Here is a 16,266-nt window from a genome sequence, read left to right as displayed (position 1 = left end):
GTCTGTAGTTGTACATCAAGCCTGTGAAAAAACTTGAAAGATTTGCGGTTGTGAGAAAGTCTAAATAATATTTATAGATTAATTATATAGTAAGTAAGTAAAGCGTTATTTATATAGCACCTTTTTAAACACAGGAAAAACATACAAGGAAAAACAATAATCAAAAATACATACAAACGCAGCACACTTCAAACACAGAAAACATACAGCAACCAGTTACCACACAGATCAACCCTTGGACTTCAAGAAAATTATTAAATATATCAACAGTCCATGCACACAAATCCATTTTGGCTCTGCTTTGGGATGTAAGAACGGGACTAAAATTCATACTTGTAACTTAAATGTGTGCGCGCATGTGTCACAGACACAGTGTGGGAATTTGGAATTTCACACACAGTTTTCTGATTTGAATCTGTACTAAAAATGTTCACAAAAGCAGTTATCAGAGTTTGTGCAAGCTCACATTTGATGTTAATTATGCACAAATTTCAGTGGTGGAAAGTAACTTACTACATTTACTCAAGTGCTGTTCTCAAGTACAAAATATAATCGACACATACATTATGATGTATTATTACAGATAAAGCTATCCAGCAGTATATAAAGTAATTAGAATGAGCTCCACCTTTACCAGCTGCAACTTTAAAGTGATGTGCACATTAATGCATCAGTATTTATTATCCATTATTCCACAGCTTTGTTGAATAACTTAATTCTGATTGGTCAATCACGGCGTTCTGCGGTCTGTTATGTCTTTATAGCAGACCGTTGCGATGTATAACAGACCGTTGCTATGGGCGCAGTTCTGATGTCGGACTCTGGTGGACCGTTTTTTTGTCAAATTATTGATTTCTTAAGTAAGTAGCTGTGTAATAAGCGGGATAATGTACAGCTAACGTGTCATTGCTGTGAAATAAACCCCTTCCTTAAATATATTATATAGTATTCTGAAATGGGCCGTTCTGCATAGTGAGTACTTTTCCATTGGTACTTGATGCTAATACTTTTGTACTCTAGCACTACTGTGGTAATTCTACTTGTACTTAAGTAAAAAAAATCAGAGTACTTCCTCCTCCACTGACAAATTTTGTGTACACATTCTCGTCTTTTTCACACATCTTCAAACCTTTTCTACCTGTTCAAAAACTGTTCAAAGATTTTTCACGGGGTGTAAAGCGTGATCTACCACCACAGGCTTTGAAATCATTTCACAAGCTCAATATCTTGTTGACCCTCGTTTGAAGCAGCTTGTATTTGTACTGTGAGCGGTAACAAAGTGAATTCCTCACTCCGGTGAGAAGGATCTTCGTTCGGTGCAAAGGTAACCGGAGGAATTCACATCTCAACTCGGCAAACTACTCTCAGAAATTGTTCAGTGACAGAAGTTTTTCCTTTTTTCCCTTCCTCCTCCTCTTCCCTCAGTATGCAGTATTATCGTCATGGCAACAACTTCAGCTGTGACACAGAGACTGTAACCCGCTAATAAAGGAATCACAGCTCTCGTGGACTGAAAGTTTTGAATAATGGCATGCCTTACTGGTGAAAAAAACAAAATGTAAATAATGTCTACATATCACATCGGTCTTTTTAAAGTCTGAAATATGCAGAGTGCTAGAGAGGTTAGATTTGATTGCTGCCGTTCAACAGGCAGCTCTGTGTGCATGCAATAATGTGTGATTGGTTTATTTGGACTCCCAATTAGTGGCTACCAAGGATGCAACAATTCATCAGAGAATCATTTTTACTTTTGGTTTGTTGTGTCCCTTTTTGCCTTGTTGACCTTTAAACTGATAAAGAGCAGACTGCGAGCAGAAAAATGGCAAAACACATTATTTTCTCGCCTTTTCATTTCATTCTGGCAAACATCTGTGGATGTAAAAGAGATCCGTGTTGCATTGTAAACACGACAATACGTTTACAGACATCGCCAGTGATTGGTTTCTGTTGTGCTTTTCAGTAAAAGAGTATACAAATGAGATGATGGAGCCATTACGGAAACAGCCATCCAGTGGTTTAGGAAGCTCTAATGTAGAAACGCTGCGGCTCAGGGATATTTCAAGACACGGATTTACCCAGACAAGAATGGGCAGAAAGTAATTATGGATGAATGCTGTTCACGATGTCTCGAGCCATTTGACAAGTTCAATCGTGTGTTTGCTCTCATGGGGACTCGAGCAGCTGTTTGACAAATTTAACATGTAGCATCGGCCTCTAGATACACCACGACAAATGTAAATGATTTGCTTCTGAGAGTAGCTTTATGTGCAAAGTAAAGCGTTTTATGTTTAAGCTAGAGACAAACAGCTTTAACATGAATCGTGAATGGAATTAGATGAACTGTGCTTGGCTAACTTCACTGACTTGCATTAACTCAACATTTAAACAAAGTATTGTGTAGTAAATATGTTATGATTTTGTATTGTTTACTCACAAATTCACCGACTGTATTTTTTTAGCTTTCAGAATTTAACACGTTTTTCTTTTTTGGGTCATTATTCAGCCACATATATGTATGAAAGACATGGAAATCAAATTCAAGAATAATGTAAAATTATAAATAAATGAATGAAATATATTTAAAAACATGCCAGAAATGAATAAACTGCTATACAGTGCTGAATACTGTGGAGTTTTTTGTATTATTTGGGATACTGCGTTTCGTATTTCTCAGACAGAAAATCTAAAGGATTTGCTATATGACCAGAGCAACCTATTTGGGGGACTTGGTGTAAAAATTAACTGTTGGGCCGAATACTATCCGACACACCAAACTAAACTTGTCAAACTAAAAATAATCAAGATCTTAAAACTAGACTTTGACTCTTTACAAATTGACTGTTAGCTAAACTCTACCACCCTCACTGTTGCTATGCCTTCCAAGCTTTCCGTTCTCGCACAGTAATTCGTAAGTCATTTCGCATGCAATAAGAACACCGTTCTTGTTTTTGGCATGCCATTTGTACGCCATGTAGTCTGTATTGACTGCAACATAAAAGCATCCGCGTAAATATGCTACCCTCAGAGCTAGTGACATAGAATAAAAAGTAAGAAAGGCTGCTTATGGTGGGTGGGTCCAACAAACACAGGACTTTGAACCAGGAGACTGGTGGTCATGTCCTAAAGTGTTGAGTTATTTTGAAGTTACGTTAAAGACGTTTGTGACGTGTTTTCTGTACTTATGTTACGTTGTTTCCGTACAAATTTTTACCTAATTTACGTACTTATTTTAAGCCCAACCATGACATATTTCCTAAACCTAAATGAGTGGTTTTGTTGCCTAAACCTAACTGCGGGCGTTACTGTAGTTTTGTTGCGTGGGGTAAAAATGACACATGAAAAGCCTAAAATGCGTCCTCATCACACACGGAATGTCTTTATAATGCCGTGCTATTTATACTGCTTCCCATGACTTTGGGTTGCAGCCAGCCACAACGATAATGATAGATGTACCACTGCAACATTCTTAGTATTTTAGAAAACAGTGGGTCCTTGATTTCACAAAGAAGTAGACAAAAGCAGATGATGACTGACAATTTTGTCGGCTGAAATAACAACTGTTGCTGGCAGATTTTTATCAACAGTAACTAATGTTGGCTCCATGAGCTCATTGGAAACGCTGTGTCCAGCTGTCTTTTAGTATTTCCACACCAAATTGTTTTAAAATGAGAACCACGTGAAGGGCTCTTAAACATGAATTTGACGGCATGATATTGTGCTAAAAGACTGAGGCTTTTGAAGCTTCCAAGCAAATGATCTGCTTTCTCACCAGTTAACGATTTGTGTTGAAAACATGGAAATAAAAAAGTTCTTGCATTGCAGTGTGGGGAAAAATGCAAGATAAGACTAATATTGTAACCAGTCTCTTACCAGTTGTTACAAGTCTGCTCTTGTGTTTTTGGTTTCGGAGAGGGTAAAGAAGAAGCCATAAACTTGTTATAAGCCTTTGTGAAGTATCACTCCTAACACAGCGCTTCAGCATGGAGAAATCCACATGCCTCGGCTTCACAAAAGAAATGAATTGTGTGTAGGCTGACAGTCTCCCAGTATCGTATCCCCAAAATCAAAATACTTGTCACCATTTCAAGAACTGGTAATATCAGGAAAATGACACTCATCCTACAACAAAATATAGATTAAATGATTTGGGGTGCTACTTGGCTCTCGCACTTACAGCAAAGAAAAGCTGCAGCCTGAACGAGCCGGAGACGTGAGGGTGACTTTTGCAGTTGTCTAAACGAGATGAGATAAAAGCACGGATGACCTTCTCCAAATCTGCGAAGGATAAAAACAACTTAATATTTAATATGTTTCTGAATTGAAGGAAGCAGAGCCTCGGCAGCCTCTTTACCTGCACTTCAGAAGTCAAGTAACTGTCAGAATCGCTCTCGGCTCTCCGGTCAGCCGGCTTTGTGTTCGAAGACAGACAGACTACACAGCCAGGATAGACCGGAATAAAAGTTTCTCCACATAACACCCATTTTCAGATTAATTTTTCAACTTTTGATACTTTACAGAGTTGGAGAACTTTGGTTTTCACACCAGGTGTGTTTGAGGGAAAAGTCATCTTTCTGTCCCCAGTGTATTAATACTTTAAATGGAGCTCAACAGCTGGGTCAGAGGGGCTCTTATTACATCTGTGACCCTCTCACACCAGACCACACCTGAAGATTTGTAGCATTAAATGCTGATAAACTCATCCAACCTGTTTTTTTTTTTAACCATCTTTGTCTCTTATCGTTTATAAGGTGTCATCATTAGATTTAATAGTTTGCCTTTTTTTAAGCAGGCATCACTTTTGGTGATGTATTATACAGTATATCTCATTAGGGAATAAAACTGTAAGTAAGTGACAGCAGCTCTCAGCATGCAGGCACCAGCTAAGCCTCCAGCCATTATACCACTACAGTATTATTCAGTTAAAATATGATTTTCCTATATCAGTATAGTGTGCCAAATAGAGGCTTGTGGAGAAAATGTTAAAGATGTTAAATCAAATTTTTATTACAATATACATCCTTATTCCTTAACGTCTTGTATTCTTCTCTTGCTCTTGCATAAAACAAATCTTTTCAACATGGCTGGTTTACCTATTCAAGATAATATGAGGTGATGCGGAAATGGCGATAAAAATCAGCAGATTAGACTGTTGTCGGGTTATTAAATAGGCGTTATCAGTCGCTATAAGCCCCATAGATGTGAGTCAATAGGGGCCTACTACACCCACTAGTAGGTTTTATCATCTATTCACATAGTAGATCACCGAAAGAAGTTGTAAAAGATCACGACAGCGACCTCTAGCGACCGTAGTAATCATGATAGGAGCAGAAGCAGAGGTCAGGCGCTGTAGTGTAGACAGTGTTAGTGTGATCTCCATAAGGGGTGGACGTTGGGGGATGATGAATGGGACACAGGACTGGAGTTCAAATCCTGTGTGAAACCAACAATGTGTTGTTGTCTTTTGTGCGTAGTTATTTTAACCCCAAACACAATGTTTTTCCCTAAACTAAACTACGTGTTTTTTTGTTGCCTAAACCTATAAAGAAGTTGTATTGTTGCCTTAACCTAAAAAAGCCTTTTTGTGTTTGTGTTCAAAAAGTGGCGTTTCATTCAGTTTTACACGTTAGAATGTGTTTTTTTTAAGTTTCACTTTCACTTTTACAGCGTAGTAGGCATAGAAGGCCCCTGTTGACCCACATCTATGGTGCTTATAGCGACTGATAACGCCTATTTAATGGCCTGATAACAATCAAATCAGGTGCAAAAATGTTAATTTACTACAAATTTGCTCATCTCACCATTTACAGATAAGGACTATATTGAATTAGGTCTCAATGGTTTGTCATTTTTAAAAAGTGGGTCCCCAGAAAGAAGTCTGGGAAACACTGATCTAAAGTGTTACCAAATGTTGTCAATCAAAATAGTTTTCTAAATTAGACCCAAAAATGGTAAAATAGGGAAAATACAGCATCGTACCGCTCCCAGAGTGAGAGGAAGAGTCAGATTTAGCTCTTTATTGGCTGCTTTACTTCTAAAATGTTTGTTAGGTGAGAATTTATCCCTGATTCATACAACAAACCCACTTCCCGCTAAGCTATTATCGACTCCTTTCTCTATCCTGAGCTCTGCCGATTCAATCACAAAGCCGTCCCTGGGCTCGCAATAACATCAAAGTAGTTTGATTTTATCAGAAGGAAATCTGTATGATGCCGTAGTGTGACAAGACTTTAGTGGTGAGAAACCGCCGGGATAGAGATGAGAGATTTTTATGTGAGTTATCTGAAAGTCTTCTAAAAGGCACCCTGTGATGGGGATGAGTAATAGTCTTACACTCATGAAGCCTAATTAGTTAACCTCAATTTGTGAATTATGATGCAAATGTTGCACCTTGGATGGATTAAACAATTGTGTTTAGAATGAATTATAGTTGTGTCGGAAGATTGATTAGACCACATTTGTGTGTGTGTATGTGTGGATATTTGCACGAGCCATGGCTGATGCTGTCATTAAATAGCCCCTTGGCCCCTCTCCTGAATTTGTTTATTCTGCACTGGGCATGGGAGGAGGTGGCAAACAGATGGGCATCCATGAATTATGGAAATTATGGGCTTTGATTAACCACCACACACTCTGCTGGATAAAAGTAACTACAGGGTTGCCAAGTTATGCGGTGCACTGGGCTGTGCCGTCAGTCAGGCAGCAGCGTGATGGACCTGATGCTTGATTGATGTTGTTTACTGCTCAGTCTTAAAAAGCGCGGAACAAAACTGTATTTTTCATGCATTTCCTGTTAGGGAAAGAGCAGTTTGACATTTTGGGATGTAAACTTATTCACTGTCTTGCCTAGAGTTAGACGAGAAGATCGACACCACACATGACAGTGCGTGAAATATGACGCTACAGACAGCAACCGATTATCTTAAAGTAAGCATTCCCCCCGCTTTCCATTCTTTATGTTTAGTTAAGCTAAGCTTACAGGCTGCTGGCTCCAGCTTCTCACTTAAAACGCAGACACTAGAGTGTTGTCGATCTTCTCATCTAACTCTCGTCAAGAAAGCAAATTAGTACATTTCCCAAAAATGTCAAACTATTTCTTTAGATGGCCATTCCCAACCATTTAAATTGTATTTATGCATCCTGTCTCACTTTTTGGTACAGTTACACTGATTAATGTTGATTACATGAAACATACTTTGATGACAACAGGGATTTGGCTCCTTGTTTCTCATTTTGCACCATAATCCACTCTTTAAGGACGATGCGTTTGAAACTCTGAACATATTCATTCAGTGGCGTGCTGCAGGATAATTAATCATGTATATCATAATCATTTAATTCTTCAGTTATTTTTCATCAAATGATTTCTAAAGTGTTTCATCAAAGCTCTTTTAAAAAGTATTTGATTTGTTTGAAGCAGGCACCAATTATCTCAGTATTGACCTTGTAACTCGCCTGCAACCAACACCCCCTCCCTTTAGCATCATATACCCCCCCACCACACTCACACACACACACTCACACACATACGTATGCCATCATTGCCGTCCCCCCACACACCACTGTCCCCATCTCTTCACTTTCATAAATGAAGAGAGACAGCCTTATCCCGGAACCAACACGGAAAAGCAATTAAAAAGGAATTAAGGGTGTGCAGGGAGAAATTGGATATGATACCCGACGCCTATTGTAAATGTCAACGTTATTACTGTGTTGTTGTTTCCCATTCCTTTGGCCGCCTTGCCCATTTTCAGGAGTGACAGCCCATAGTCTGCTGGGCTTAATGAAGCCGTCTCAGCAGCCAGGGTCTTGGTATAGGTGAAGAGTGCTGCTTATCCTCTTCCGCATGCAGCTCTCATTAAGATCAGTTTAGCTGGTGAATAGTAACAACCCCCACTTCCCTTCTGTCTCTCCTGTCCTCGAGCAAATGTCTGTTAAACTTATTTAACACTGCTGCCCTAATGCTATGTGAATTGTTACTGTACTTTAAGGTTTATCTAATTGTGTTTTCAGCCCGGCTCACTCCGAGGAGGAACGGTGATTGCCTTTGGCATTAACTCATGGGGTCCTTGATAAAACAAAGTAAAACAAAACACCCGTAAAACTGAATTTTGATGCCTCATATTGACATTATTTTGGTCTGTTAAAAAACAAAAATACAGTGGTCATGAGCTCCTGAGTCAAATCCTGACATAAGAGATTTGGAATGAGGGACTATTTAGATCACAGAGGTGGTGGATTATAAACTGTAGATACAAATTAATAGAGTGCTGCAGGAATTAGTCCTAAAACCCGTAAATGAGTTAGTATTTTAGCACTTCCGGTTGTAATAAGGTCTGTGGTTAACACAAGCTTCTGAAATATTAAGGTTTTCCACGATATAAAATACATCAGTAAATATCCCACTCTTGCGTGCCTTAAAAAAGGCGGTTGCTAACAAGTGGCTAAATGAGACTAAACGTCAGGGCGCCGACTCGTCCGCCTTGACAGCCTCTTTGTGTATACTCGCAACTCATGCAACCGTAGTTTGTTTATTAGCTTTTTACTTATGGTCATTGCATTTACACTTCAAAATTCAAATGTTCATTTGTGGAGATTATCTTGCTGAACAAAACGTGTAAATATCATAAACGTTTGTTTGCCACAGAGCTTATTTTCTGCAAGAATCCAAAACCCAATAGTAAAATCCCATTGGATTTTTGCCCAGGGCGATTCTAACTTCCTGGTTGGCCTACAAAAATACATCATCCCTGCACCACTCTATGCAGTTTGTTATCCGAAACTAAACTCAGTAAAATCTATCAGTATCCCTGTGAAAAGCTTTCTTATACATACCCTTTCCCATTGCCCAGATTCCCTACTGCCGGCAATCACCTGTCATCAGGTTTAGTGAGGCCACCTGTGCCTAGTTAGACACATGGTGAAGCCATCAATTAGTTGGTTTATTTCTGAAATAATCACTAAGATGTAACAAATGAAATGGTGTTTCTTGACCATGTTTTAGTGCTCATCTGTGCAGGGTGTATTCACCTTGGTAATGTTCACTAATTGTGATTTTTTTTGGCAGTGTTATTGTAGGCAATCTGGGCTGAAGAAGAATGGGAGGGCCCAGTATAGTTTCTTACTCCTTCTGACTGATTAAGGGTGGGGGAGCATAATAATTCATCCTAGGAGGGAAGAGTTTATTAATAATTGCTCGCCTTGAAATAGTTGTATGTTCAAATGTTTGCTTTGTCCCTGTTTCAGGTTTTAAAACAGGTCTCAGTGTGAACTTCCCCCTTCTGGTTTTCCTAACCCCCATGCAGCGGTTCAGTCCAATTAGGGTGGAGCCAGGAGGGGGTATATAAAGCCATGCAGCCATTTACTGTGGGAGAGTTGGTGTTGGGGACAGCCTGCAGTGAGGCTGTGTGAGTGCAGATATTTTTCAACTTATTTGTTAAGTTTCCTGGGACTTTTTGTTCTTCTCCTTTGTTCATTGTGCTATTTATAATTAACAAAAAAGCACTGCCTTTTTTGCACCGACTTCTGCACCCTGAGCTCTTCCTCATTCCAATTTCTTTTCTACTCACCTCCAGTGACAGGCAGCCACACAAAAATCCCTTTTTTATGTAGAATGGGCCTTTTTCATAGCAGCCATTTTGACTTTAATAGTAGGAAAAGCACAGGTGTTTAACCAATAACACTAATGATGGCTCCGTTATATTTAAGTGTCCCGGTGAGAGTGACAGTGAGCCAGCATGCAACATACCGGGAACACTGAAATCAAAGCAACTAAATGGAATTCAGCCATCATTCATTTAATTATTTACACACGTGCTTCTACTGTGTCAAAATGTCTTCCATGAAAAAGGGCCTGTTCCTCCCAGTAATGCTACAATCACCTCAATGTCACAGGTGTAAATCAGCTGAAGGGTCATTTTTTACAGTTTTATGTGATCATTGGCAGTGATTCCCACTAATCCCAGTGGAATAAAGATTATGATGGATTCAAAATGACATGGTTAAATACCAAACTTTTCAATATCAGTTAATATTGTTAACTAACATCCAGTTAAAATCAATTGAAATGAACACCTTTTGAATATGAGTGCCAGTATTGATGAGGAGGTACCTGACAGGGCTTTGTGGGTACAGCAGACAAAAAAGGTTGGGAATCACTGCTCTAGGGTAAGACACAAAAAATAGATATGTTCTTGAAAATCTTGGGTTTTTCTAAGATGACAAGTGGTTTCATTTGACGACCAACAAGCCTTAACATGGAGCATCGTCGCAGCAAAATAAATTGCACTCTTGAATTTGAAATCAGATTCTCCATGTTTGGAGAATCATGGACAGCCAGCCTCCAGTCCTTTCTTTCTTTCTATTCTTTACTTTAACAGTATATTTATCAAGGGCCTAACACATTTTACACAATATAATGTTAATGTGTCAGATCTAGCGAAAAGGCAAATTTTCATCTGCAATCCCCTTATTTTGCTTATTTTAAGTTGATTTGTGAAATGAAAATATAAATCTTACAACATATCTAGTGGACATTTGATGTCAGGTTGCGCTCCAGAATAACATAACTTGACCAGTGGGCAACCTCCGGGTCTGAAAAGTGAAGCCAAATGGAAGTGCCTTAATCTTGCATTCTTTCTAATAGCCAGCAGGGGGCGACTCCTCTGTTTGCAAAAAGAAGTCAGATTGTATAGAAGTCTATGAGAAAATGAGCCTACTTCTAACTTGATTTATTACCTCAGTAAACATTGTAAACATGAGTTTATGGTCTCAATCGCTAGTTTCAAGTCTTCTTCAATACAGCATGATGTCCATTTAGTAAATTATGGTCCCATTTAGAGTCAAATAGACCATAAAGCAGGGGATGCTTTAGGGCGTGGCTACCTTGTGATTGACAGGTCGCTACCACGGCTTTGTCTGGTCTGGGAGTTGTCCGCGTTTTCGTTTTACAACTTTAACCCTTTCACAGTGTGTTTTCAGTTCATGAAAGTTAATTATAACCTTTAATCACCTGAAAATGTCTTATTCAGCGTTCGGTTGTACTTAGCTCCACCCTCTCGTGTCACTTTCGGTTGCAAAAATCCTAAGATGCTGATGGCCAAAATGCTGAACTCCACAAACCAATGGGTGACGTCGTACGTTCTCTCCATATATAAAGGTTATGAGCTTGACCTCACAGGGGTTCACTGTCTTAGCAAAGGACTTCAACAGCGAGGATATCGCTGTTATGGGACCTCTACCACTAATTACTTGTTATATGACTTTGGGAATCCAGTTTGACTTGGTGTAACACTAAATTAATTAATCGTTACGACCTGTAAAAAAAAATCCATAATCTGTGTCTCAGCTAGAACACCGGACATTTTCTGCTTCTGACAAGTGAGACTTCCTCATGAAATCCAGCCAATGGATTATTCTCTTAAAAGGAAATCTACCTGGAAATTGGAGTTTGGAGACACTGGAAAGCAATTTCAATTTCCCCCTCACTGCTGTCCGAGCTGTCATTGAAAACATAAGAAGTGATTCTGGTAGGAGAGAGTGAAAGGAATTACTCTGGGATCCGGGATATCCAAGGTGAACACGGCCGGCTGTATTACTGTAATATGTGAATGTCCTGTTTTATCACACTTTAATTTCCTCAAGGGACTTTTACTTTACACCTTGTAGCCTTGGCTTAAATGAATTTATATTCCCCTGAGTGCTTCCTAGGTTCAAATTTCCTTTAAAAATATATCCTGGGTGGGGTTTTGCTGGCTGCTTTTTTCAGCCCTGAGCTTCAAATTCATGCAGACATTCGCTCAGTGCAGCCACAGTCTGATGCTGTTGGCCGCTGAGCAGCTCCACTGGAGCGATCTGGGGTTTAAGTGGCCTCCTCAAGGGCACCACAGTGGTGTTTGTTGAGGGAGCTGAGAGTGTTGCTCATTCATTTTCCACACCTAGATCTCCCAGAGATTAACTGTCCTGAAATCTTAACATCGCGAGTTCAAGTAAGAAGAATAATTCCTCTCCTCGCTTTCTGTGATTATACGAGTCCAACCAGTCCAGTGTGTTTATGTGTGTGTGTGCACGTTTCTCGTCTCCCTTTGTTCTCACACTCCCGTCTTACAGTCTGTCTTGTGTGTCCCACTTCATCCTGCCGTATAATGGAAGTGGGTGACAGCCACATCTGAAGTCAAGAGATGAAAGACATCATTTACAAGTCGGTGTCTGCTCTCCCTCTGTGTGTCTTTCTCACACACACACACGCACACACGCATGCACGCACACACACACGCGCGATATGACACAGTGCACACAGCAATGGACCATCACTAATCTAACAAAAAGCACGGCTATAATAATGTTGTTTCTTTCTTTGAAACCTGTCTTTTATGTCAATATAAGATTTTGTAAACCTTAATTTTCAGCTGCATGAATTTACATTGCACTGGATTAGAGATTGTTAACACCTGTTACAACAAATGCATAAATCATAATGTACTGTAAATATTCACCGGCTACTGGAAAATGCTATGAATTGATGTCACCAGTTAACTCAAAGATAGCACACGTTATGATTTACCTGTTAACACGACAAGTAGTCCATGCTGACATTAAATGGGTTGGTGCAGATGTGTATTGAACAGAACCTTCTGTTTTTTTTTAAAGCATTATTAAATCTATACTGCTCTTTTGTAACCTTTGAGGGCACATACGTTATAGGTTTGAGATGACATTTCACTTTTTTGCTCACTAAGGAAAAGGGCCTCATAATTGGGAAAGTAGATGTGATATGATGGTAACACTTTATTTTCTGGGTCAGTAATTTCCTGAAGAATCCTAATGAGGTTCAAGTTTCCTCAAACAAACTACTGTATATTTGGTACTACTTATAGAGGAAATAAACATAATGTTCAATTGGTATGATTCTAATAAAATAATTCTGATTGTATAGAAGTTTATGAGAAAATGAGCCTACTTCTCACTTGATTTATTACCTCAGTAAACATTGTAAACATGAGTTTATGGTCTCAATCGCTAGTTTCAAGTCTTCTTCAATACAGCATGATGTTCATTAAGTAAATTATGGTTCCATTTAGAGTCAAATAGACCATAAAGCAGGATATACTTTAGTGCGTGGCTACCTTGTGATTGACAGGTCGTTACCACGGCGTTGTCCGGTCTGGGAGTTGTCCGTGTTTTTGTCTTAGAACTTTAACCCTTTAACAGTGTGTTTTCAGTTCATGAAAGTTAATTATAACCATTTTGGTCGCCTAAAAATGTCTTATTCAGTGTTCGGTTGAACTTAGCTCCACCCTCTCGTATCACTTCTGGTTGCAAAAAGACAGCGACGGTCAAAATGCCGATATCGAGGCTTCAAAACGGCAGTCCACAAACCAATGGGTGACGTCCCGGTGACTATGTTCACTTCTTATATACAGTCTATGCCCAAATGCCAATACTTGTTGGAACTTGTCTTGTTGGATCAGGTAACTCACAGCAGGTCAGTTAAATTGGCAAAAATGTGTGTCAAAAGGCATGCAAACAATTCCACATATATGAAAATGTATAGTTTCCAATAATACACAAAAATAAAGAATGAATATGTATTTAAACTCAATAAAGCTTTTCTTTTAAGGAAATTCCTATTTACCACCAAATTACATCATGTCTTTCCAGGAAACTTCCTAGGACTTATTAGCAAATTATCAGGAAATTATGGACCACTATAATTAAAAAGTAAAAGTAGATGATTTGGTGTTGCATACTGCATACATACAGTATTTTGACCTGTTTGCAGTTATCATCATCATGTATAGGAATAGACTGCAAGCCGATATTCTAGGTGAGGTCTATTTCTTTAAGAAGACACACACAATCACTGACAGTGTCACAAGCTTGTCATCCACCTCCTGCTTCTCCCTTTGTTTCGAGGTTTCACTCCCAAGCAAAAGAAAAAGTCTCTTTCTTCCAATTACGACAGACATAACCTGCCAGGTCTGATTGTGTTTCCGTAATCTCTGCCGTTCCTTGTCTCTGCATCCTACTGTACCCTCTGGCGTGCACAAGCGCCACGAGGGGTTAGAGTACAACCTGCACTGGCGTCAACCCTCTGCACCTTGTCTTGATGCCCTTGAGCGGTAATTGGTTGAATCCCTCCAGAATCTGACTTGAGGGCACAGAAATCCACAGCTCCCCAATCAGCCGGCTGTCAATCATTCTGCCAACTAAACTAAAGCCGGGGATAACTAACAGGCTGAGATTGGAATTTAGAGTTAGAGAGACATAAATCTTTCAGACAAGTTTGTACGCCAGGTAGTAGGCTACTCTTATAGGCAGGCAATCACCAAATTGGATGATAGGGATGTTGCCAACATGGTGGTTATGGGGAAGCCCAACATCCAATTTGGCTTTCTCAGAGAGACAGGATGTGCAATTTTCTTGCTCCAAATATGTAAAAGTGACACCACTGAGACAGCCCTAATAAGAATACTGAAGAGATGTTTATCTCTGGTTCATATACAAATCTAAACATATGGGATTTAGAGTCAAATCTGTGTCTCTTATTGCAGTATTTCTACCTAGAAAGGCACAAAATGACATCATATTTAACCCTTTAATGGTCCTCTAAACTGTTAAGAGCACATTTTGATTTGGGATATCTTAAATCAATGTGATGCCATCTCCGGCACTCAGTTCAAGTATGTTAGACCTCAAAAAAATCTCCAGGATGCACTTTAGTTTTCGGAAACAGACCGTTTCAGGGGTCGTGTCTAGCTGGTACCCCGCAATTTGCAAAACTCTCGCATGATGGTTAAGGTTGACCTTGAATAGTTATGGTTAGGATAGATTGTCTAGCAGCAAGTATTGTAAGAGTTTTTGCAGGTTTTTGTAATTTGTAGGTTACCCGCTAGACACAACCCCTTTCAGTTGGCTTCCTTACAGGAAGTCAGCAGCAGATAAATCACTCTTGGAATCCTGTTTATGGTGAAGTCTTTTATACGTTTTTCTTTTTTTAAATTTAGTTTAGTTTTAAAGGGCTTACTGAACAGAATGATGTAATTGAATACTACTAAAATGTCTGACTTTGTAATAGATTTTCACAAACATGTTCTACCAAACAATAGAGATGTCCATTTAATGTATGGTAAAAGGAAGTATTGCAACTTTTGTTTCCATAATAATGAATATTTCCGTGGAATACAAAGTTTGGTCGAAAACTGTTGTCAATATGAGAAATATGATTTATTTCTTGAAATTATTATATCAGTATCAACCATTTTTAAAGAAGATTTCAATACACAGTCAGTAATCAAGTAAGTCTGGAAACTGACTTAGGTCCACCATAAGCTACTGTTCATACCAGACCAAGCAAGACTGTATTAGCAAATCCCCAGAGTGAATTGAATTTATTAAAGGTGGTGAAGTTATAGATTCACTTTAAGCACCAAAACAGTTGAAGACATTGGCCACCTCCCTCTGATCATTAAATTATTGACACCTCTGACCACTAAAGTGTGAAGGAAATACTTTATTTTATCTATTAATCTTTTAAAAATGCTTAATGTTTTATTTCTCCATTTTGACGCATTGCATAAAAAGATATGTAGGCTTAAAATAATTCCTTTATTTCACTTTAATAGAGAAAAATGTATGCAGATTATTGAAAATGCACTGTTGCTGTAAATGTGTATCTCTACCTTTCGGTAAATGCTCATAATTAAAAAAAAAAGACAAAAAACAAGAGAAAGAAATTGCTCTTTGTTATTTGTGCCCAAAGGAACTAAGAAATGCGAAAAAATAAAGATACATAATTTTTTCCAAATAAAAAGCAATTTATTTTGGTGGAGGTATGACTGTATCTTTCCTCGTTTCTCGTTTCCTTGAGCACAACAACAGCAGAGAAGCCTCGTGGTCAGAGAAACCATCTTATAAGCCCCAAAGTCCCACATTCGATCCTCGTGACCCCCGGTGTCCACCCTGGAGAAGTGTCCTTTTAATCACAACTCCAAATCTGTACCGGGTCCACGAGTGGCTGACCCCGCCATCTGACCTTCCTGGTGGAGGGAGGCAGGTGGCAACACAACAGCTCGGGGAGGATCGATAGAGAATTAGAAAGTTCACCGGACATTCTGCTGCCGTTCGTTGATCACACAAGAAGAAGAACGGCAGTCGACGGTAATCCCATTCAATGGTGATCAATGCAGCAAAATAATGATCTGTACAACGCAATCATTCTGATGCCTAATGGGGACCTCACTGTTATTTTTTTAAAGTAAGTGATGGTGG

This window comes from Sebastes umbrosus, chromosome 23 (assembly GCF_015220745.1).
Source record: "Sebastes umbrosus isolate fSebUmb1 chromosome 23, fSebUmb1.pri, whole genome shotgun sequence".
Classification (NCBI taxonomy): Eukaryota; Metazoa; Chordata; class Actinopteri; order Perciformes; family Sebastidae; genus Sebastes; species Sebastes umbrosus.
Note: the sequence above shows the minus strand (reverse complement) of the source record.